We start from the raw sequence: 22,664 nt of genomic DNA, 5'->3' as shown, positions 1-22,664 counted from the left end.
GTGTGAATGGTTTGTACAGCCTTCCTGTGGCGCGGCAGCTGAATACTAACCCAGTGTCAGTTCTAATCCTTTTTCAGATAAATCTCCTTTCTCCAATATTTTTCATAGGTAAGCAACCATAACATCCATAATTCCTGGCCATTTTTCTTTCTCCTTTACCATATATTTTTTTTGTGTTTAGTTGTATTAACTAGAACTGCAGAATATTTTTAAACAGAAATGGTGATAATGGAAATCTTTGTACCACTCCTAATATTATTAGAAAACTTTGTCAGGAGTAGATACTTCTGTAAATAATATTAAGGAAGATCCATTTTATTGATAATTTTTTAAAAAATACGAATTTATAGTGAATTTCATCACACCCTCTAACTCTGCCCTCTATCAAGATGGTCACATGGATTGTATCCTTTGTCCTATTTATGTGATAACATATTAATCCATTTCCAAGCTGACCTATCATATTCATCAACTCAATTTGGTCAATGATGAATAACTAACCCTTATGCTTTTTACTTGAATTTCATGTATTAATGCTTTATTTTATATGGTTATAACTAATTGGTATAAATGTGAGTGGTTAAGCAACTGTTTTTTCTTTCTTGTGTTTTGACAGGTTTTGGTAAAAAGATTGTTTCTCTTTTGTAAAATAAATTGGTATGCATTTTGATAAGTGTGATTTGGTGCATACAATACGTTTATACCTTTATTTTACTTTGTAATCTCAAATACAAATTTGAGATACAAGTAAAATACTTTATATTTATTTATAAAAATAAAATGGTCCCCTTTGTCCCATTTACTATTTTACTTTGAACTATTTCCTTGAAGTTGATATTGCAACCTCTGAATTATGTTTCCCTTATAATGCCTGATGTATCCTTATCCAACCTTTTGTTTTTAACATTTGTGAGTTGTTCTTTTAGATGGCATGGAGAAAGATTTTATTTTTGACACACTTTACTCTCTAAGAGATTTAACTCTTTTGAAAGACCATTTTATTCCTTTTGCAAAATATGCTAAGTTCAGTTACTAGACTGGTAGATACAATCGTTGCTGAGATTCTTCCAAGTGAATGGCTGCCTTGTATAACAGTCATAAATAAAGCGGCAAGTTACATGAATTATGCTGGTGAGCCAATGCGATGAGGAAGTATGTGATACCCAGGGCTAGGCCAGTATGGCAAACAACCTTCAATGGACCAATACCAGTGGCCCCACCGCCTGTGTTCACACCCTGTATAATCTTCTTCCCCACAGTGTGGCTGGACCTTGTGATGGCATCTGGTCAACAGCATACGGCAAAGATGATGGGGTGTCACACCTGAGATTTAGTTACACAGAAACTGTGGCTTCCATCTTGCATGCCCTTTCGTGTTCTCTTGCTGAGTTACTTTGAGGAAGGCCAGCTTCCACGTTGTGAGCTGTGCTCTGCAGAAATCCATGTGATACAGCATCTGAGGAACTTTATCCTGACAGCAGCCACTTGAGTGTGCCTGAAAACAGAAGCACCCCTAGACGAGGCTTCAGATGGGACCACACATTCAATCAGCATCTCGGTTTCAGTCTTCTAGAGACTCTGGACCAGAGACACCCTGTTAAGCTGTGCCCAAATGCCTGACCCACCGAGACAGTGAGATAATACACGTTTTCTGTTTTAAGCTGCTGAGTTTTGGGATAATCTGCTATTCAGCAACAGATAACAAATATTATATGTGACTGGATTTCTCAGACATTCATCACACTTTTCTATTTGATTTATGTTGATAAGTCATGATGGTCCCTGAGTGCTATTGTTATAGAGAAAGCAATCAACACTGACTAAATAAATAAAACGTGCAGAGCAGAGGTTAGGGCCTCTGGTGATCTGTCTGTCTATGTCTATACGTGTAAAAAATATCCATAGTCACAGGGGTTGTCTCTGTTGTCCTATTAATGGGATAACATATGAATCCGTTTCCAAGTGGAAAATAATTAGATGATCCTCTGGAGGAGGGTATGGCAACCCACTCCAGTATACTTGCCTGGAGAATCCCCATGGACAAAGGAGCCTGATGGGCTACAGTCCATGGGGTTGCAAAGAGTTGGACACAACTGACCAACTAAGTGGGCACACACACACACACAGTAGATGAAGAAGAAAATAAAATTCTCATTAAAACCACCTTTAAAATTTTAATATTTATCTTCCAATTTTTTGGTAGACATATAAAGATATGATTTTTACATAACACTGATTTGAAACCAGTTTTTATGAACTAGCAGCATATCATGAACATCTCTTGATGTTAATTAATATGTAACTGCATTGTTGCTTATGGAATTATATCCTGACAGCCACCACTTGAGTGAGCTTGATTTATATAATGTCCTGATGGTGGCTCTGATGGTAAAGAATCTGCCTGCAATGCAGAAGTCCCAGGTTCGATCCCTGGGTTGGGTTGGCAAGATCCCCTGGAGAAAGGAATGGCAACCTACTCCAGTATTCTTGCCTGGAGAATTCCATGGACAGAGGAGCCTGGCAGGCTACAGTCCATGGGGTCGCAAAGAGTTGGTCACGACTGAGTGATTTTCACTTTTGACCTTTTATGAGCTGTTCAATAAGAGACAAAATATAATTTTATCAATGCAAGAATAATTGTGTGATACACAGAAATGTAAAGTGTTCATGGCAGAGATGAATATTAGGACTTGAGAGGGGGCAGCAGCTGGCACTTAGTAGAGAGAAGGTCTTTCTGTCCAGGCCCAGGTGGTTTCTGTTACCATGTGAATTCTCATTGCATTATCTTCCATGACTTCAGTTTGTTTTATTTTCCTCTTTACTTTATTTTATACAGAACTAAAACTTAACAAAGTTACAGCAAGACCAGCATGTAAGAAGAATTTGTAATTGAAGATGAAAACATCAAATATGAAAATACCTAGAGCCGTTATCGTCCATAAATCTTAATTGACTTACGTATCAGGGAAAAGTGTTTTGAATGATGATGTCTAAAAAGCGTGAAAAAGTGTTTTTCACCTGTTAACCCACAGGGGTAACAAAAATAGGGATCAGAAGGAAAAGTTATTTATGGAAATGGAAGATTTCCTCACAATGAGATGGGCGATTCATTTGAAAATGCATGTCAGTTAGCCTAATGAGCATTTTAGCAAAGTCTTAACGTTGGAAGATGGAAAGCAAAAGCACAGTGATCTTTTTCAGAATAGGGCGACTTGTGGGTGCTCACATAAGAACTTAAATGATAAAAAAATAAATAGGTGGTGGGACTACTAGAATAGATACAAAAGCAACAGAAATGTATGTCAAAGTAGTAATAAATATGTGAAGATTGCATAGCACAGAAAGCCTGATATGAATGAAACTAGACTGACTTTGGACAAAACATATCAATAGGAGTAGACATTTTCAAGAGTTAAAATCATCTCCAGGATTGAAAGCTGCTGAAGATACACCTGGACAGTGGGAAACTGCAAATAGAACTGTTTTCTGTTTATCATGGAGAAGATCCACGGGTAATTTATTTTTATTTTTTATTTTTTTTCACATGCACTCCAATGTTCATTGCAGCACTGTTTATAATAGCCAGGACATGGAAGCAACCTAGATGTCCACGGGTAATTTAAAGACCTTAGTTAGGTACGTATATTTTCCGTGTATACTAACTTCATGCTTTGCAAGGCCTTCTTACAAAGGACAGTGATATTGTTTGAGGGGCGTCTGTATAGTTGCAATCCTTTTCTTAGAGGAATTCATACTCGGCCATGAAGGACGGTGTTCAAATGAGGAACTTAGAAAATTAGAGGCAAATTCACAGCATAGGAAGGTCCATCTCTGTCAGCTGAGCTGAGAAGAACATCTTCCAGCCCTGGGGCCAAAGAATTGCTGGGGGGGGAGGAAAAACAACCCAGGTTTTATACGTATTTTAAAAATTATTGCTTCCGCTTTTAAACACTCGGAGTATAATTGCTTTACAATGTTGCCTTAGTTTCTCCTGTACAGTGAAATGAATCAATATGTACGCACATATCCCCTCCCTCCTGGGCCACCCCCTCCCCCAGTCCCACCCGCCTAAGTCATCACGGACCAGTGAGCTGAGCTTCCTGGGCTGTACAGCAGGTTCCCGCTGGCTATCTATTATATACACAGTAGAGTATACATGGGCTTCCCTGGGGGCTCAGATGGTAAAGAATCTGCCTGCAATGCGGGAGACCTGGGTTTGACCTTGGTTGGGAGGATCCCCTGGAGAAGGGAAAGGCTACCCACTCCAGTATTCTTGCCGGGAGAATCCCATGGACAGAGGAGCCTGGCGGGCTACAGTCTGTGGGGTCACAAAGAGTCAGTCATGACTGAGTGGCTAAGCACAGCACAGCATGCATGTTGATCCTAAGCTCCTGGTTCACCCCACCCTCCCCGCCCCCGTCTCCACAGGTCTCTGGGTCTGTGTCTCTATTCCTGCCCTGGAAGTAGTTTCAACTGCGCTGCTTTTCTAGATTCCACACGAGTGCATTAATATACGATGCTTGTTTTTCTTTCTAACTTATTTCACTCCGTGTGACAGTCTCTAGGTCCATCCACATCTCTACAAATGACCCAATCTCAGCTTCATCAGATAAAAATTCTTATCCCCCCTTTACAGCTGAGAAAATTGAGGCACTGAGAAGTAATCTGTCCAAAGCTATGTAGCCAGTGAATGATGGAGCTGCAATTAGAATCCCGCTGGTGTGAATTCAAAACCCATGTACTTAATCATTCTGTCCCAGCCTGATCGCCACCCCTGTCCATATCCATCCCCCTGCTGGGGAGATTTAGTGGGTGTTCCTTGTTTGCGACAAAGAAACGAACGGTTCAGGATGGAACTGGAATCTTCTGCTTGTTTAATGTGCTTTGATTCTGTCATGCTAACAAGGTCACAGCCCTCTTGACATCATGGTCCCTTCAGTTTTTTCCCTCTACTATTCTCTGATATATTTTAATGTGGATATTATGCATCCACTCAATCAATTAGCTGGCTGCTCGATTACACATGCCTTCAAGTGTTCTTTTTCATCATCACCTATTGAACATGCCATGCATTTATTTGTCCTGAAAGTTACTGCTGAGCCAGTTAGGTTATATTTGCAAGACTGTTTACAAGAACCTTGGGCTTCTCAGGTGGCACCAGTGGTAAAGAAACCGTCTGCCAACGCAGGAGACGCAAGAGATTCAGGTTCGATCCCTGGGTTGAGAAGATCCCCTGGAGTGGGAAATGGCAACCCACTCCAGTATTCTTGCTTGGGAAATCCCATGGACAGAGAGGCCTGGTGGACTACAGTCCATGGGGTCACAAAGAGTCGGACATGACTGAGCATGCATGCACTTATAAGAACCTTAGAAGATTCAAAGGGTCTCTGCCCTAACACTGGGAGCTATTTGTTGGAACATTGGTTCACTCTTTAGAAATTTGAGAGCACATCTTCACAGCCCTGCCATGAGAATTGTATATAACTTGATATTATACACTGGAAATTTCTGGAATAAATAAATAAAAATATAAACCACTGAATGTGTGAATGTTTAGAATCTCAAAACCTGGGAGGAATCTTCAGTTTTTTTTTCCAGTCTTAATTCTTACACACAGGTGAGAAGAGAGGCAGGAAAGAGAGAGGAGAAGGAATACAATATTTGCACCCAATGCAAGTTTAATAGCTCTTTATTGAAATGCATCAAGAATTTGTTTAAAAAAGAGGATTTTTCGTATCAGTTCAGCTAACAATGATCAAGGTCTTATGATGTGTTACATTCGTATACCTGACATAGCACATTAATCCACTGCTTCTCAAATCTGCCTGCATGTTGGAATACCCTGGGAAATTTAAAAAATGTCTTATGCTTGGAACCCACCCCTAGAGGTTCTCATTTAATCATTCTGGGGTGTGATATGGACAAAGAATTTTTTAAAGTTCCTCAAGTGATTCTAACAGGTAACAAACTTTGAGAACCTTTATGTTACACCTTCTGCCCAGTGACTGTCAAATGTTTTCTGTAAAAGGCCAGAGAGTAAATATCTGAGTCTTTCACCCTGTGGACCACAGCACTTCAGGCTCCTTTGTCCACCATTGTCTCCCAGAGTTTACTCTTATTCATGTCCATTGAGTCGGTGATGCTATTTAACCATCTCATCCTCTGCCGTAGACAGAAATTAAGTGGATAAGTGTAGCTGTGTTCCTATAAAACTTTATTTATGGACACTGAAATTTGCGTCATAAAATTTTCATATGTCACAAAGAGTCGATTTTAAAAACAATGTTTTCTCAACCATTAAAAAAATATATATATAGATTGAGGCCATACAAAACCTGGCAGCCGGCAGAATTTGACCATCCTTTGCAGGCTCCGGCTTCAGTCCATTTAACTCCACAGAGGCACACGCGACTATTATTCTCATTAAAAAAAAATGTTTATTTCATGTACTTGGCTGTGTCCAGTCCTGTCTGTGGCTCGCAGGATCTCCACTGCCTCATACGGGACCTTTCATGGCCGTGCAGAATCTCCAGTTGTGGTGTGGGTTTAATTACTCTGTGGCATGTGGCATGCTAGTTCCCTGACCAGGCGTCGAACCTGAGTCCCCTGCATTGCAAGGCAGATTCTCAACTCCTGGGCCACCAAAGAAGTCTCTATTATTCTCATTTTCAATAGCCGAACAAAGAAAGACAAGATCTGAGGTCTGCTGGTAGTTGATCAGAATTTGACCATAATGTTAAGTTCCTCTTAGGAAGTGTCAACGTTTACCCCTCAAATCAAACTTGTGGCTGTTTTTGAGACTGTGCGTGTGTGCTAAGTTGATTCAGCCATGTCTGACTCTTTTTGACGCTGTGGACTATATCCTGCCAGGCTCCTCTGCCCATGAGTTCTCCAGACAAGAATACTGGAGTGGGTTGCCATTTCCTTCTCCGGGGGATCTTCCCCCACCCAGGGATCAAACTCACAACTCTTGTCTCCTGCATTGGCAGGCGGGTTCTTTATCACTAGAGCCTGATGAGGTTAAGCAATGTGGGGGATGCTTTCCTTCCAACTCCCATCATTTAAAATATAAATTGCCAATGAATTTAAATTAAAATAATACCTGCTTCATTAAAAACATTTTTTTTTTTTTTTAACCAAAGCTCAACCCTCAGCTTTCCACAATTCTGAGGAGACCTGGCCTTTAATGTGTTCAATGAAGGATTTACTCAATTTAATTGAAGTTACAGTTTTTCCTTGTTCATCATGTACTGCCAAATCAAGCAAATAGTGTTAAAATATTATGGTCAATTATACATATAAATCTTGCAGACTTAATGAACATATTCTTTAGATTGTGGAACAGACTGGACACTTATCTTACTCTTTAAGACAAAACACCGCATCTGTATAATGCATTGCTACGCTTTCTTCTAACTACACACTTTGCCTAGAATCCCATTTTCCATTAAATAATAATCATTGTAATTAATAGACTGGTTACTTTATCTCCCTAATCTGGTTACAGTAATTTATCAAAGGCATGTAAATGAAAGCTGGAAAAGTAGCAGACCATTCTTTTTATAAGAAAGTAAAGAACATAAAATGTAATAATTCTCTAGGGAACATAATAAGATCTGTGACTTCTTACAATCCACCGAAAGAAATACATTAAGTGCCTACCATTGTTTGGTGGGCACTTGAATTGGCTTAATGCCCACTTCTCATGCTGGTGATTATGGTTAAGTTGACGAGTGAACTTGAATGTTTTCTTCAAATCTTCAAAAGTACCCTGGGATGGCTCGGCAGGATTCATTCCTAGTTCTGCCGTCCACCAATCCTCAGCGCTGACCAGCCGAGAATGCAATGCCCCCAGGTGGTACTGAGGACAATTCAAGGTTGGGTGTTTTCAGGAGAGTTTTAGAAACCCTTTACCTTGCCGTAAAGCTGGAGAGAATTTGTTATTACCTCCACTGCTCCAGTCCTCAGGCACCGACAGTTTATACAGACAAGAAAAAGATGGGGAAAGAAGGGGGCCAGTCAGGGAGGGGACTGGGCATTTGCTCAGTTTCTGCTACTCAGCTTCAGTGGAGCCAGGCCTCCTGACCCTTTTACTCTTATTTTTATTTTCACTGGTGTATCGTTGATCAGCAATGCTATGCCTGTGTCAGCTGTACAGCAGATTGGTTCAGTTATACAGGAATCTATCGCTTTTCAGATTCTTCTCCCATTTAGGTTATTACAGAATACTGGGCAGAGTTCCCTGTGCTAATCAGTAGGTCCTGGTTGGTTATATTTTATTAATAAACATAGCCATGCGCAGATGTGGATCACGAACTCCCAATCTACCCCTCCCCCGTCTCCTTCCTGACCACTTAATGCCAAGACCTTATTCTCTGTGTTCATAGCTGTCCTGCCTAATCCACGGGACTCTTCCAAGGCTGGCCCAAGACACGTGTGCTATTAAACAGGACTGACTGAGGCAGGCTGGGGGCACAGTTTTAGTGCATTGAGTAAATAAATTTTGAAGACTATCAAGCTGGGATTCAAACCTCAGCTATACTCCCTCTGCGGAGAAGGCAATGGCAAGCCACTCCAGTACTCTTGCCTAGAAAATCCCATGGATGGAGGAGCCTGGTAGGCTGCAGTCCGTGGGGTCGCTAAAGGTCGGACACGACTGAGCGACTTCACTTTCACACGTTGGAGAAGGAAATGGCAACCCACTCCAGTGTTCTTGCCTGGAGAATCCCAGGGACGGGGGAGCCTGGTGGGCTTCCGTCTATGGGGTCACACAGAGTCGGACACGACTGAAGTGACTTAGCAGCAGCAGCAGCAGCAGCATACTCCCTCTGAGCTGATGATCATGAAGATGTTACTAAATGTCTGAATGTCTTGATTCACCGTTGATTAGGTTAGGCTATGAAAAATTTCGTTGTGAGAATTAAATTGAAAATGCGCCCCAAACCTCAGAATTGTCTCTAGAACTGGGCAACAATAAATTTCCACGGAAGCTACCCAGTCTGCGGTACTTCATTATGGTAGCCCTAGCAAACCAATGACAAACTCATTCTTGCTGTTGGCAGAATCCAGTTTTTTGCAAATGTAGGACCAAGGCCCCATTTCCTGTGGGGTCACCAGTATTCCCTGCCATGTAGCCCCTTCCACCTTCAAGCTAGATATGGTGCATTGAATCCTCCTCTTGCTTTGAGTCAGTTTTCCTCTGACATCTAGACTCAGATTTAAAAGGCTCATGTGATTCGATCAGATCCATTTAGTCTTCCTTTCTAGAAGTTAGCTGTATTGTATAAAATAATCTAATCATGTCCATCATATTTAAGTCTCAGCATATATGTGGAATCTAGAAAAACGGTACCGATGAACCTATTTGCAGGTGAAATTACAGATGCAGACGTATGAACACGAGATGGGGAAGAGGGAGACAGGGGTTGACATCTGCACGCTGCCATGTGTAAAATACAGAGCTAGTGGGAACCTGCCGCATAAGGCAGGGAGCTCAGCGCGGTGCTCTGAAGTGACCTAGAGGGGTGGGGTGGGGAGGTTGCGGGGGGTAGTCCCCGAGGGAGAGGATATATGCGTCCACGTGACGGATTCGCTTCGTTGTACAGGAGAATCTAGCACAACATGGTAAGGCAGAAAAAAAGCATGAGTTGCTCAGTCGTGTCTGACTCTGACCGCATGGACTGGGGCCCGCCAGGCTCCTCCGTCCATGGGATATTTCCAGGCAAGAATACTGGAGTGGGTTGCCATTTCCTTCTCCAGGGAATCTCCCCAATCCAGAGATTGAACTGGGGTCTCCTGCATTGCAGGCAGATTCTTTACTGTCTGAACCACTAGGGAAGCCACTGTAAGGCAACTATACCCCAATTTTTAAAATTATGCAGGGTGTGTGCCTCCAGGGCATGAGGCTCTCCGGCCCGATCTTAGGGCGCTGGCCACAGCAGGGGCCCTGGGTCTGCGATTCGCTGCGCTTTCTCCTCTCCCGGGGCCCGGGGCTGCTCTTCCCTCTGAGGAGCCTCTTCATCACCCCTCAGCCTCCCGTGGCCAACCTTGCTTCCTACGTCTGACCGTGTCTGTTTGCATGATTGCCTGAATAATCTAGCATGTTCTTCTAGAGAAAGAAGGAATTTTTCGAGTGGCTATTTGCTCATTTCTATCCCATCCACACAGGAAACTCTTGAGAGCAAGGGCTGTGTGGATTTCCCATCTTACTGCCTCCTCACAGGCAGTAAGTATCTGCCGAGTGAAGAAAAGGATGATGAGGGCACCCGCCGTCTTCACGCTTTCACTGTCTTGCACAGGCTGAGGCTGTCAGAGACCCAACGTGGGATATGCAGGGACTAGCTCAGCTGGTAAAGAATCCGCCTGCAACACAGGAGACACCAGTTCGATTCCTGGGTCGGAAAGATCTGCTGGAGAATGGTGACTCAGCTGGTAAAGAATCTGCCTGCAATGCAGGAGACCTGGGTTCAATCCCTGGATTGGGAAGATCCCCTGGAGAAGGGAAAGGCTACCCAATCCAGTATTCTGGCCTGGAGAATTCCATGGACTGTACAGCCCATGGGGTCACAGAGTTGGATGTGACTGAGCCACTTTCACTTCACTTCACTTATTTTCAGAGTAGGGGCTCCCTGAATGAAAATTTGATACAGCCTAAATGCCCACACCCTACACTCCCCACTGGGCCTGAATTATCAACACAATGCATGAACATTTCACTTTAAATTTTACAGTTAAGGTGATGAAAATATAAAGCCTAATATGTTTAAAAGCTACTCTTCTTGTCCCTGCAACTTATCCTGAAACCACGCATGCCACTTCCAATGGCCTTGAAGGCATGGCGTGAAAGACAGACATTTTCAGTGAAAGCAGAGACTCAGGAAGCACGCCTCCTAGAATCCTGACTGGGGTGGACATCACACTGTGGGTCTGGAGTGGCCGGGAAGGCATTTGGGTGACGTAAGTACGCGGGCAGAAAGAGAAGGTGCCACCGTCCCCAGGATTCTGCCGCCCTCTGGCTCTGTTTAAGTGCCAGATGTCCTGTAGTGGGCTTTTTGAAGTCCATTAGTGGGTTAAACCACGATGAGGTGACAGCTTGTGTCCACGTGCTTTTCTCTCCACCATGGCCACTTGGTGGAGGCAAGGGGGAGGGCCCGGGGGGCAATGATGATGATGGGGGGAAAGGCTTCCCTTCTCTGAAGCATCAACTCAGCTACCTTAATGGCCACTTATGTTGGGGTCCCAAGTTTTTCATTCAAAACGACAGTAAAAAGACACGTTAAACCCAGAGGGAAACCTATTCACATAGAGCAGCTTTGAGTCAAGCCTCTGGAGTCACCAAGCTGAAAAGAACCTGATTAATGACAGCCCCTGAGATAAGTGGCACTTTAACCAACCTTAACTGTTGATGTATGATGACATAATGTCCCCTCCAATTAATGACAAGGATATAAAACACCTGTATTTAGCAGAGCAGATGCTGCTTTTATGGTTAGATGCACAGATGAAATTGACTTCTAAAGGACCATCTATAACTTACTTCCCTATTATTTGTTTCTATATTTGTTTCATTATGTATGTTATAGGTGCAGAAGGAAATTTAACCTCAAATTTCACACCTGTGCAGCAAAAAGCTCTACACTATGCTGTAATTTACCAAAAAACTGTGCCTCCCACGATTGAGCAGGTTGGCAATGGTGATCTGTCTCATTTACTGAGGGCCTTTCATACTGTATGAACCCCAAGGTTTTTTTTTTTTAATAAAAGATGAGCAATACCTTTAATGAATCAGCCAATCAATCAATCAATATACACAAGCCACCTGTTTAAATCTTCTGTAAGATAAACAAGGTATGCTGCTGCTGCTGCTAAGTCGCTTCAGTCGTGTCCAACTCTGTGCGACCCCATAGACGGCAGCCCACCAGGCTCCCCCATCCCTGGGATTCTCCAGGCAAGAACACTGGAGTGGACTGCCATTTCCTTCTCCAATGCGTGAAAGTGAAAAGTGAAAGTGAAGTCGCTCAGTCTTGTCCGACTCTTTGTGACCCCATGGACTGCAGCCTACCAGGCTCCTCCGTACATGGGATTTTCCAGGCAAGAGTACTGTAGTGGGCTGCCATTGCCTTCTCCAAAACAAGGTATATGCAGTTTTAAAAATGTAAATGGTTATTGCGTACTAAATATATGCAAGATGATATATGAAGTATTTTAAGCTCACCAAGAACTTCTTATGAAGTTGCAATTTATCAGGGAAGCAAGGCATGGGTAGAAGGACCATAAATGCTAAATGTCAGGGAAGCCACCGTGATGTTATGATTTATAATAAGAGATGGGTATTTGGTCTCTGTCACCATGTCTGATACAGAGCTCCTTAAACCCTTGGAGTTTCCTAAGTGACGGGAGTCATCAAGGTGTGTTCTGCTGTGTTAGGTGACTTTTGGAAAGCACTTGGGCTTCCCTGGTGGCTCAGACGGTAAAGAATCCACCTGCATTGCAGGAAACCTGGGTTTGATCCCTGGATCAGGCAGGTCCCCTGGAGAAGGGAATGGCAACCCACTCCGGTATTCTTGCCTGGAGAATTCCATGGACAGAGGAGCCTGGCGGGGTGTAGTCCATGGGCTCGCAGAGTCAGACACGACTGAGTGACTAACACTTTCTCACTAGGTGACCTAAAGAGAGGGCTCAGGGTGCTGCCGGGGATGTGACTATGGGATCAGACGGCTGGAATTTTAGTGCCCCTCTCCCTTCCCCACTTCCCACACACACCTCTAGGGTAGGGGAGAAAGACTGGAGGTTGAATCAGTCGCCCATGGCTGATGATTTCATCCATCAATCGTGCCTGTTTAACAAAGTCCCCATAATAACTCAAAAGGATGGGATTTGGAGAGCTTCTGGGTTGGCGAATGCCTGGGGATTCGGGGAGAAGGGCCCGCCTGGAGAGGTCACGGATGCACAAGCCCTTTCCCCACTACCTTGCCCAGGCGTCTCTTCCATCTGGCTGTTTCTCAGTTACATCCTTTTATAATAAACCAGTGATTTAGCTATTAAAATGGTCCTCTCATTTCTGTGAGCTGCCCTGGCAAATTAATGGAGCCTCCTCCTAGGAGGAGGTCATGGAGCCTTCCAATCCACAACCAGTCAATCAGAGGCACAGGTAATGACCTGAATTTATAACTGGTGGCTGTTATGGTGGTAGGGGCCAAGTCTTACGGGACTGAGCCCTTACCCTGTGGGATCTGATACCAGCTCTAGGCAGACAGTGTCAGAATCAAGTCAAACAGTAGGGTACCCAGCTGGTATTGGAGACTTGCTTGTTGGATTGGGGGTGGGGGTGGAGGCGGGGAAACTCACATACCTACCCTTTGGATTTGGGTCCAGAAAGCTTATAGCTATGAGTTTAGCCATGGACTGGAGTTGGCTGGGGAAAGTCTCATGGAAGAGGTCAGATGCAAGAAGGGGCTATATAAACAGGTTGGGAAGAAGGTAGGCCAGACCAGGTGGGAGGTTGCGCTTTTGAAGCCAAGGTAAAGAAATCCACAGGTGAAGCCAGGAGCTGGAGCTGACAGGAAAACTGCAGGCTACAAAGTGTACATTGGACAAATTATAGCTCAAGATCAAAAAGACAGATTGAGTCAAGACCATGAACCGTGTTGAAGACCAGTTTAATTTCTTTTACGTGATGATTCTGGAGCCCAAGGACAAGGTAAAAACAATGGGGAGTCTTCTATTTTCAATCTCACCTTGAAGCATTTTATGTTGCTGACACTGTTATCTGCATGAATACTGGCTTTGGAGGTTGGTCAGAGAATTGAGAGACTTAAAACAGGTATTTAAAAGGCACTGTGTGGAATTCCCTGCTGGTTCAGTGGTTAAGACTCTGTGCTCCCAAAGCAGGGGGTAGGGATTCAGTCCCTGGTTGGAGAAGATCCCGCATGCCACATGGCCAAAAAAGCTGGCACTGTGGGCTCAGACTGACCATCTTGTTGGCTAGAAGAGACAAGATAAGAATCATGGTAAGAGTTCCATGCAGTTCTTCGCAGGAGTCAATTGACAAGGAACTTTGTGGGTCATTGGTGTGACTGTCAAAATACATGGGTTAATAGGACAGAAAACCAAAATGAGACTGAATTTTGATTTGGGGAACTAGAAGATTCATGGTACCTCTCTTCTTTCTTTCCAACTTCTCTCTATGACCCCAAGAGGAGTTTTCAAGGATCGTTCCAGTTTTAGGACATTCAAGTTGTCACTGCCTGGAGGCTTCAGCTCCCTTGCTGTGCTGAGTTAGAAAGGACCCTGATGCCGGAAAAGACTGAAGGCAGAAGGAGAAGGGGGCGGGAAAGAATGAGATGGTGAGACTTCGTCATTGACTCAGTGGACCTGACTTTGAGCAAACTCTCGGAGACAGCGGTGGACAGAGGAGCCTGGGGTGTGACAGTCCTTGGGGCCACAGAGCCAGACGTGACTTCACAACCGGACAGCAATAGCATGAATGGATGTGGACTCCTGCTGATCTCTCCGGGGTTCCCGAGGCTGGCGAGGTCCCTGGGGTGCCTGCGCAGGGGATGAGGCCCAGCAGCATCCTCTGTTCTGCATCCCGAGGTCGCCGCCAGGCTGTGGGCAGCTTCCTCCCCTCCTCCCTCGCTGGGACAGGTGGCCTTCACCAGTTCTGCTTTCACTGTGAGGGCAAACGTTCGGCGTCTTTCACTTTCTCTTATTTGCCATTGAGAGCGGCAGGTGTAGCCATTCTCACGTCTCGGGGTGGTCTCTGGGAAAGTGACAGGCGGAGCAGGCAGCCTGGGTTGCTAATCCGAGGTCACACTTTTCTGCATTTGGGGGTAGAATGTGAGTCCCGTGAGAGCAGGGACTGTGTCCTTACCACCTGCGCCCGACACACAGAGGGTATTTGATACACATTCCTGGGATAAAAGATTTGCCTTACTTTCTTTTCTGTGCACTTACTTTCCTTAAGGACCCAGATGGTTGATCAAGGGTATCATCCCATTCTCTAGCCTCTCATGCTTCTATCCATGAATATCTGTAAGAGCTATAAAAAGGGGCAACCCCTTTGAATATACCCAACCATGGCCACGAACATTTTGCAGCTAGCTTTTCCTTTATTTTTTTTTCCTGGAGGAGTTCTTTGTGGTGCCAGTGAAGCCCCATCAAAGATGATCATCAGTTTTCTAAACCCCTGCCCCAAGATTCCATTCCGAGGAGTGAATCACCTGAGGCCACGTGGGAGTGTTTCTCATTTCATCTTTGTACCAGGATAAAGATTGTCATTCAGTCATGTCTGACTCTTTGTGATCCCATGGACTGTAGCCCACCAGGCTCCTCTGTCCCTGAGATTTCCCAGGCAAGAATACAGGATTGGGTAGCCATTCCCTTCTCCAGGGGATCTTCCCGACCCAGGGATTGAACCTGGGTCTCCTGCATTGCAGGAGGATTCTTCACCATCTGAGCCTCCACCAGAGAAGCCCAACCAGGTTAGGCTCACATTTTTCTTATCACTCACTCAACATCCCAGGATTTTCCACCTCTCACTATCCACAGTTTACTTCTCTGCAAATTATAAATATATTTATAAATCTTTACAGAATGTTTCTTCCTCTTTGTGTTCTGTTTGTTGCCATTGACCTTCTCTCCTTTTATTTTTTTAAAATAATATAGCTGCTTTGGAGAAACACACACAAACATTTACAGCATCTCCCTCGTCTCTCTCAGAGCTCCCTTCCTGGGTGGATCAAGGCTGAACTTGCATTTTCTAGTCTCTCAGGGATCACTAACGGCCCTTCATGCTATCATCAGTCCCCAGCTATCTGTGCTGGTTTATCCTTGGTGATGTGTAGCCGTTGAATGGAATTCTCAGACTCCTTCTGATACCTGGGACCTAATTTTATGTTGAAACGATATTGAAAGACTTAGGATCATGTACAGTTTTCTTGTCTGTTCTAGTCGTTCTGTTTCTATGGGAGTCTTCTACCCACTGCATGCCTGAGACTGTCCTGAGCGCTGGGGTTATGAAATGATGATGTCATAGAAACAGAGGCCATGGTACAAGGTGCCTTGTGCAGGGCCCCTGGGGTCGCCTCACTGCTGGCATCCAGCTGCACATAACCTTGGCAACAATATCCTGGGCTCTGTTTCCCTAAGTACTGCCAGAGTGGAATGCATCTGCGTGTTCAGGCAAATACAGTCTGCAGGCATTTCTGTTCACACATTTAGGACAACAGAAGATGGATGAAGGTACCAGTCAGTAGCAGAGATTTTATGAGAAATGGAATGTGAGTGGCATGGCCAACAGAAATTATGACTCTTTGTCTGAAACCGTAAGCTTCTTTGTCCTCCTCCTTTGTCATGGATACGTTTTAGTCTTCAAAACGGGATTCTGCGATGAGCTTATTATTTCCAAGAAAAGAGGAGTATTTTCTTAACCAATAAGAGGTGCCATTTCCACATGAACCAAACTTTTAGTTTGCTTTAGATGGAAGTGAGCTGCTCTGGATTTTGTCTGTTGTGTTGGGTCTGGGTATTTACTTATCGACTTATTTATTTTTCATGGCAGAGATGTATAAAGGTGGTCTCTTCAGCAGAAAATAAACAAATACCCACTCTCAGACATTTGTGCTCATAACAGAATTTTTGGTCTGTGAATTGGGTCCTGGGAGATTAAAGACAGCTGGCGCCCACCACGGCCGCCGAGAAGGAGCGAGTTTCTGGGTAAGCGTGTTGAGCGAAATCTAAACAATGCTAACTGGTCACAGACACTAATTAAGGAGCCTGCCAGTAGCTGTGGGCTACTCCAAATGAAACATCGTTGACACAGAGATATAAATAAGGCTCCAGAAAGATTGAGGAGTGTGGGCACTGGAATCTTGTCTTCCTGGTGAATCTGCCAAAATCAGATAAAGCTGAGGAGGAACTGGCTCAGAGCAACGAAAAGACATCCTTCAATGAGGGCTGGACTGCTTTTTCCTTAAGGAGACAAAATGTCACGGAATTAAAATCCCTCTAAGCTTTAAATTCTCCACCATAGTAATTTTATATTACAACAATCAGGAGGAAACTTTGACCAAGAATTGTGTGCCGTGTTTTACGGATGACTGCTTGTTAAAAAGGACCCTTGGGCCTCCTTGGTGGCTCAGTGGTAGAGCCTGCCTGCCATCGCAGGAGACATGAGTTCCATCCCTGGTCGGGGAAGATCCCACGAGCTGTGGAGAAACTAGGCCCGGGAGCCACGGCTACTGAACCCATGTCCTGGGAGCCACGGCTACTGAGCCCACATCTGCAACTACTGAAGCCCAAGTGCCTGGAGCTGGTGCTCTGCAACGAGAGAAGCCAGCACACTGAGAAGTCTATACACCACAAATAGAGAGAAGCCTACACTCACTGCAACTGGAGAAAAAGCCCTCACAGAAATGAAGACCCACCAAAGTCAATAAGCAAACAAATAAAATTGCGAAAAAAGGACTTAATAGCTGATTCACTTTGCTGTACAGTAGAAACTAACACAACACTCTAAAGCAATAATACTCCAGTAAAAATTAATTTTAAAAATAAAAAATAAATATTTTCTGCATATACTTACATGCAAAGGACACTTAAAAATCTCTAATAAGAGAAATCGCTGAAGATTACCTTATAAGCTGATAAAATAAGAATAATTTTTTTTTTTAAAGAGATTACCCAATTTGCAAAACATTGCAGGCAAACTCTTTTCAGGAAGCCTGGGTTTGTCCTTGAAGGCTGAGAAGAGAGCATGTCTCCTGGCCAGTTGGGTGAGGGCTTTTTGACCTCTTTTCAGCACATTTGATTGGGCCTGAGGACCTGATAGAGGCTGGTAGGTGCAGGGAGCAGAACCAGCCCCGATGGAATGGAGGCAAAGGAGGTGAATATGGCATCCTCAGCTCTCAGGAACTCTCCTTTCAGGAAGATGTTAATGCTGTCCTCTCAGAAAACTGGATCCACTAGGTGGAAAGCTATTTTTAAGTTAAAAGGATGAGTAATGGGGATGATATATATCTTTGCACCTAATAGCATTTCTTCTGTCCTGGAGTAGGAGCTGGGTTATGTGTGATGGTTAGAAAGACACTCGGTCAGGCCCCTGTCTGCTTGTCTCCTCCAGCGGCAGAAATTTCCTTTGTTAAGGTCTTTACGCTTTGAAGTTTTCTCTTTTGGATCCTGGCTTGACATTTTAGACCAAATCTCAATTTAATTTCTCCAAAACAAACAAACAAAACAACAACGAGCTGACTCAATAAAGGTGAGATTCTGGTTGCCAGATGAACTGCAAGATGGATTGCTGTATTCCTAACATGGGGTTTAGTATTAGGAAAAAACACACACGTAGAGAAAAATAGACTCCATGTTAAGCAAAATCTCCATCTTAATGGTGAGTAGAGTCTTATTTAGTTACACAGAGATAAGAGTCTTTGAAATACAAAATATTAAAGTCCAAGTAAATTAAGCTGGTTTTTCAAGAGTCAAGGTTTTATCAGTCATTTTTTGTTTTTGGCTGCACTGCACAGCCTGCAAGATCTCAGTTCCCCCAACCAGGAATTGAACCTGTGCCTCCTGCAGTGGAAGCGCAGAGCCCTAGCCTCTGGATCACCAGAAAATTCCCAAATTTGTTTATCAATTGCAAGTACCCAACGCTGACTTGTGTTAACATAAGCAAGGGAAATTAAAAGTATATTGCGATGCTATAGAGAGCTTACTGAATCTTAGAAAAAGTGAAAACGGGATCATCATATCCGTGGAAAACTCCCCAGCCACTCCTGGCCTCAAGGAAAGACACAGACCATGGAAGATGTTGATCTCTTTAGAGCTCCTGGGATGAACCAGCTTCAACCATTTTCCATGCTTGGTTCATGCTCGCTACATTCAAATACAGGAAGTCTGATTGACTGAGCTTGAATCTAGAGCCAGGAGAGGCTGTGACACCTTGATTGACAGAGCTACCGAGACTGGATACATTGGGTGTATCCCATGGAAAAATTAGGACACTTCTAGCAAGAGAAAAGGAATGCTGGCAGGCAGAAATAACAGAGGGGCTGCTACCTACATACACAGAGAGAGAAGCTCACAGGTGGGAAGAAGCACAGGGGCTCAGGTTCAGGGCAGTTAAAAATGCAGTCAGGTCATGAGCAAATCCAGCTAAATTGTGTAGAAGTTTCTTATTTAATTGCACAAAGTCTGTAGCTGGAAAGTCAGAAGCATCCATTTGGCCGTCAGTAATGGAAGAAGGGCTGGGGGTGAGGGGAGAACAGAGGGAGCCAGGAAGGGAATGACAGTGAGTGAAGGCTGATGCTACGGGGTGGCCTGGCGCCAGTTAAATCCGGAAAGAATAACTTATTTTTTAAAATAAATGCTGCAATGCTTTTGACTAGTACAGTGACATGAACAAATGGGGCCAAATTAAGAAACTATCACGGGGGGCTGGGGACATACAGATGTCGTCACAGTGTCACTAGGAGTCAATCTTCATCCTTCCTTTATTCTGAGTCATGTGGGTGAGTTTATAACAGCAAGGACTTTAAGACAAAGAGGCTGGGAGTACAATCTCACTTGCCTAAACTTGGGGAAGTTACTTAACCTCTCAGTTTTCTCCTCTGTAAATTGGGGGTTTTTGTATCTCCCTGGAGAGTGCACATCTGTCTCAGTTGCCTAGGAGACCTGGCAAGCCCTAGCCCCCGTCACCACTCAGCCCACCTCCCTCCACTTTCTTCTTTCTTACTCAGAATCATCCACACTGGCCGTGATGTTCTTCAGACAGGACACAATCTGAATGGAGAGAGAGATGACCCAAGAAAAGAAACTGGTCGAGCTGGTTTGCCCTGGGTGATCCCAAGAGATTAACCAACTTGCCAGTGCCTGTGTGTCCCGAAGCCCAAGGGCGATGCTTCTTCAGGCAGTTTTTATAGATATGCTTGTGTTGATTTCCTATAGACTTTGAACAAATTGCCACAAACTCTGTGACATAAAGGGGGCTTCCTGGGTGGCACTAGGGGTAAAGAAGGAACCTGCCTGCCCATGCAGGAGATGCGGGAGATGTGGGTTTGATCCCTGGGTCAGGAAGATCCACCAGAAGCAACTTAGCACTCATGCTTGTGCTGTGACATAAAAGAATGCAAATGTATTACCTTACAGTTCCATATGTTAGAACGCTCCCTGGACTAAAATCAACGTTCCAGCTGGGCTGTGTTCCTTTCTGGAGGTTCTAGGAGGGAATTTATTTTCTGGACTTTTTGTCTCTAGAGGCCACTGTACTCGTGGGCTGATGGCCCCTCTTTCCATGTCAGATCCATGAATGATGGGACAAATTCTCACACTGCCATCTCTTTGGTTCTCTCTTTTCTGCCTCCCTTTTGTAATTTTGAAAGTGAAAGTCACTCAGTCGTGTCCGACTCTTTGCGACCCCTTGGACTATACAGTCCATGGAATTCTCCAGGCCAGAATACTGGAGTGGGTAACCTTTCCCTTCTCCAGGGGATCTTACCAACCCAGGGGTCAAACCCATGTCTCCTGCATTGCAGGTGGATTCTTTACCAACTGAGCTATGGGTAAAGACCCTGAATGATTGCATGGGCTCACCTGGGTAATCCAGGGTTATCTCCATTTTTTAACATCAGCTGATTAACAGCCTTCATCCCATGTGCAGTTTTAATTCCCATTGCTGTGTAAAGGAACCTAGTCATGAGTTTAGACATGGACTACCCTCAGGGGGCCATTATTCTGCCAATCACACAAATAATATCTAATTTTCACCTGATCTCAGATTCAATACACTCTCTAACATTCTTTCCAAAAAGTTGTTTTTTCTTTTACATTCCTTGTTGTATTGACCCAAATCAGCGTTGGTTGCCTTATTATCCTTCCCCCACGATACAGCATGGGTCCCCCTCTTACTCTCCCTGGGTTTCTTTTTTTAAATCAATTTTTTGGTCTTTGCCACTGCATGGACTTCTATCTAGCCACAGGGCTCGGGCTTCTCATTGCGGTAGCTTCTCTTGTTGAGGAGCGCAGGCCCTGGAGTGCATGGGATTCAGTATTTGCAGCCCCGGGGCTGCAGAACACAGGCTCAATGTTTGTGGTGCAAGAGCCCAGTTGCTCCGTGGTGTGTGAGATCACCCGCACCAAGGATGGAACCTGTGTCTCCTGAATCGGCAGTCAGATTCTTCATCGCTGAGACACCAGGGAAGCCCCATCCCTGTGTTCCTTAAAAAGAATCTTCTCAGTGAGATCTGGGGACCCCATCCTTGCCACACTCCAGGATTCTGGAACCCTTTTCTTCTAATCAATTATTTCCATAGCTCCTACCACTTCCTACCTCCCTCTACGGGTTAGCTGTTCACTATATTTATTTTATGTCTCCATCCACGAGAACAGAGTGTCTGGGACATAGCAGGCCCTTCCCAAATGTATACTTAATGACTGAATCAAAGGGCTGCTGCTAGGATTAAATACAATTAGCCGAGGTGATTTATACACAATGGGGAGGGAAATTGTAAGCGCTCATGGGGTGGTGGCTCTTATTTTGAATCCCCCAGAGTCTCTGGCTTCTAGAATTCTCCACGACACATCCTTCAGCTCCAGTTTGAAGCTGTCACAAACATTGCTAACCAGCCCCAAGAAACTTAACTTTGAGTGTCTCTTTGACTGGAAAACAAAGCTTGAATTCTTCGAAAGCCACAGACATCTTTGAACAAGGCACAGGAACCACGCTGGCCTGGGCTTTCTGAAGCTGTCTGGTACAGAGGGACAAATTGGGAATTTATGCACTGATGGTTCAGTTTGCTTCCCCTTTAGGATAATGGTCCTGTGCTCCTGAATGCAAGAGATCACATTGCCTCCTTGGGATTCCGGGCAACCACTCCAGCTGTCGCAAAGCAGGGGGTGGCCATTGAAGGATGCGGTCCAGAACCCACCAAGTGAAAAACAGGCCAGAAGCAGGGGACAGCCATGGGGTCACGGGGCTTTTGCTGGTCAGCCTCGGAAGGACCCCTTCTCCAGCTCTGCCCCAGCTATGGCGCTTTGACCCCCACCAACCTGAGTTCAGGTTTACACTCGAGGCAGCCGAGATGGCTGTCCAGCGGCTGCAGAACCCAGAAGCAAAAGGCGACAATACATACCCTTGCTGGGTCTGTGGCGGCAGAGGCTCACAGGGGTCAGGGCCTCCAGAAGGAACCAGGGCTTGGTGGCAGAGCTGTCAATCATCCAGGAGAACGCCCTTGATAGCAGCAGGAAGGCTCCCATTCATCTTCTCGGGGTTGAGCCGTAGCCGCCAAAGGCAATGATTCAACGAATGAGGCTTCCCTTGCTGCTTGCCCCGGGAGGCGTCTCTCTGCTTCTGTATATTGTAGGCTGAGCCCTCATCACAGCCAAACAGGCCTCTGCTAGGTCCTCTGGACACACGGGGTGCCCTCCCATCCCTGCTTTCTCTCTCTGCCCTATTTGAAAAGCACTTCCTCTCCTCCCTTCCCGTGTAAATTCTGCTTACCTTTCACAGTCCCACCAAGCTTCAGTTCCTCCCCCAACCACTTCTCCTGACCTTTGCTCTCCTCTTCACCCGACTTTGTGAACTGAATGATCATGTATTACCTTTCTGCTCTTACCATATCTGACTCTTTGCAACCCCATGGACTGTAGCCCACCAGGCTCCTCTATCC

Source organism: Moschus berezovskii, chromosome 28 (assembly GCF_049115385.1).
Source record: "Moschus berezovskii isolate FMDL1 chromosome 28, NW_MosBer_1.0, whole genome shotgun sequence".
Taxonomy (NCBI): Eukaryota; Metazoa; Chordata; class Mammalia; order Artiodactyla; family Moschidae; genus Moschus; species Moschus berezovskii.
The sequence above is the reverse complement of the archived record's forward strand: the minus strand, read 5'-3'. Positions refer to the sequence as shown.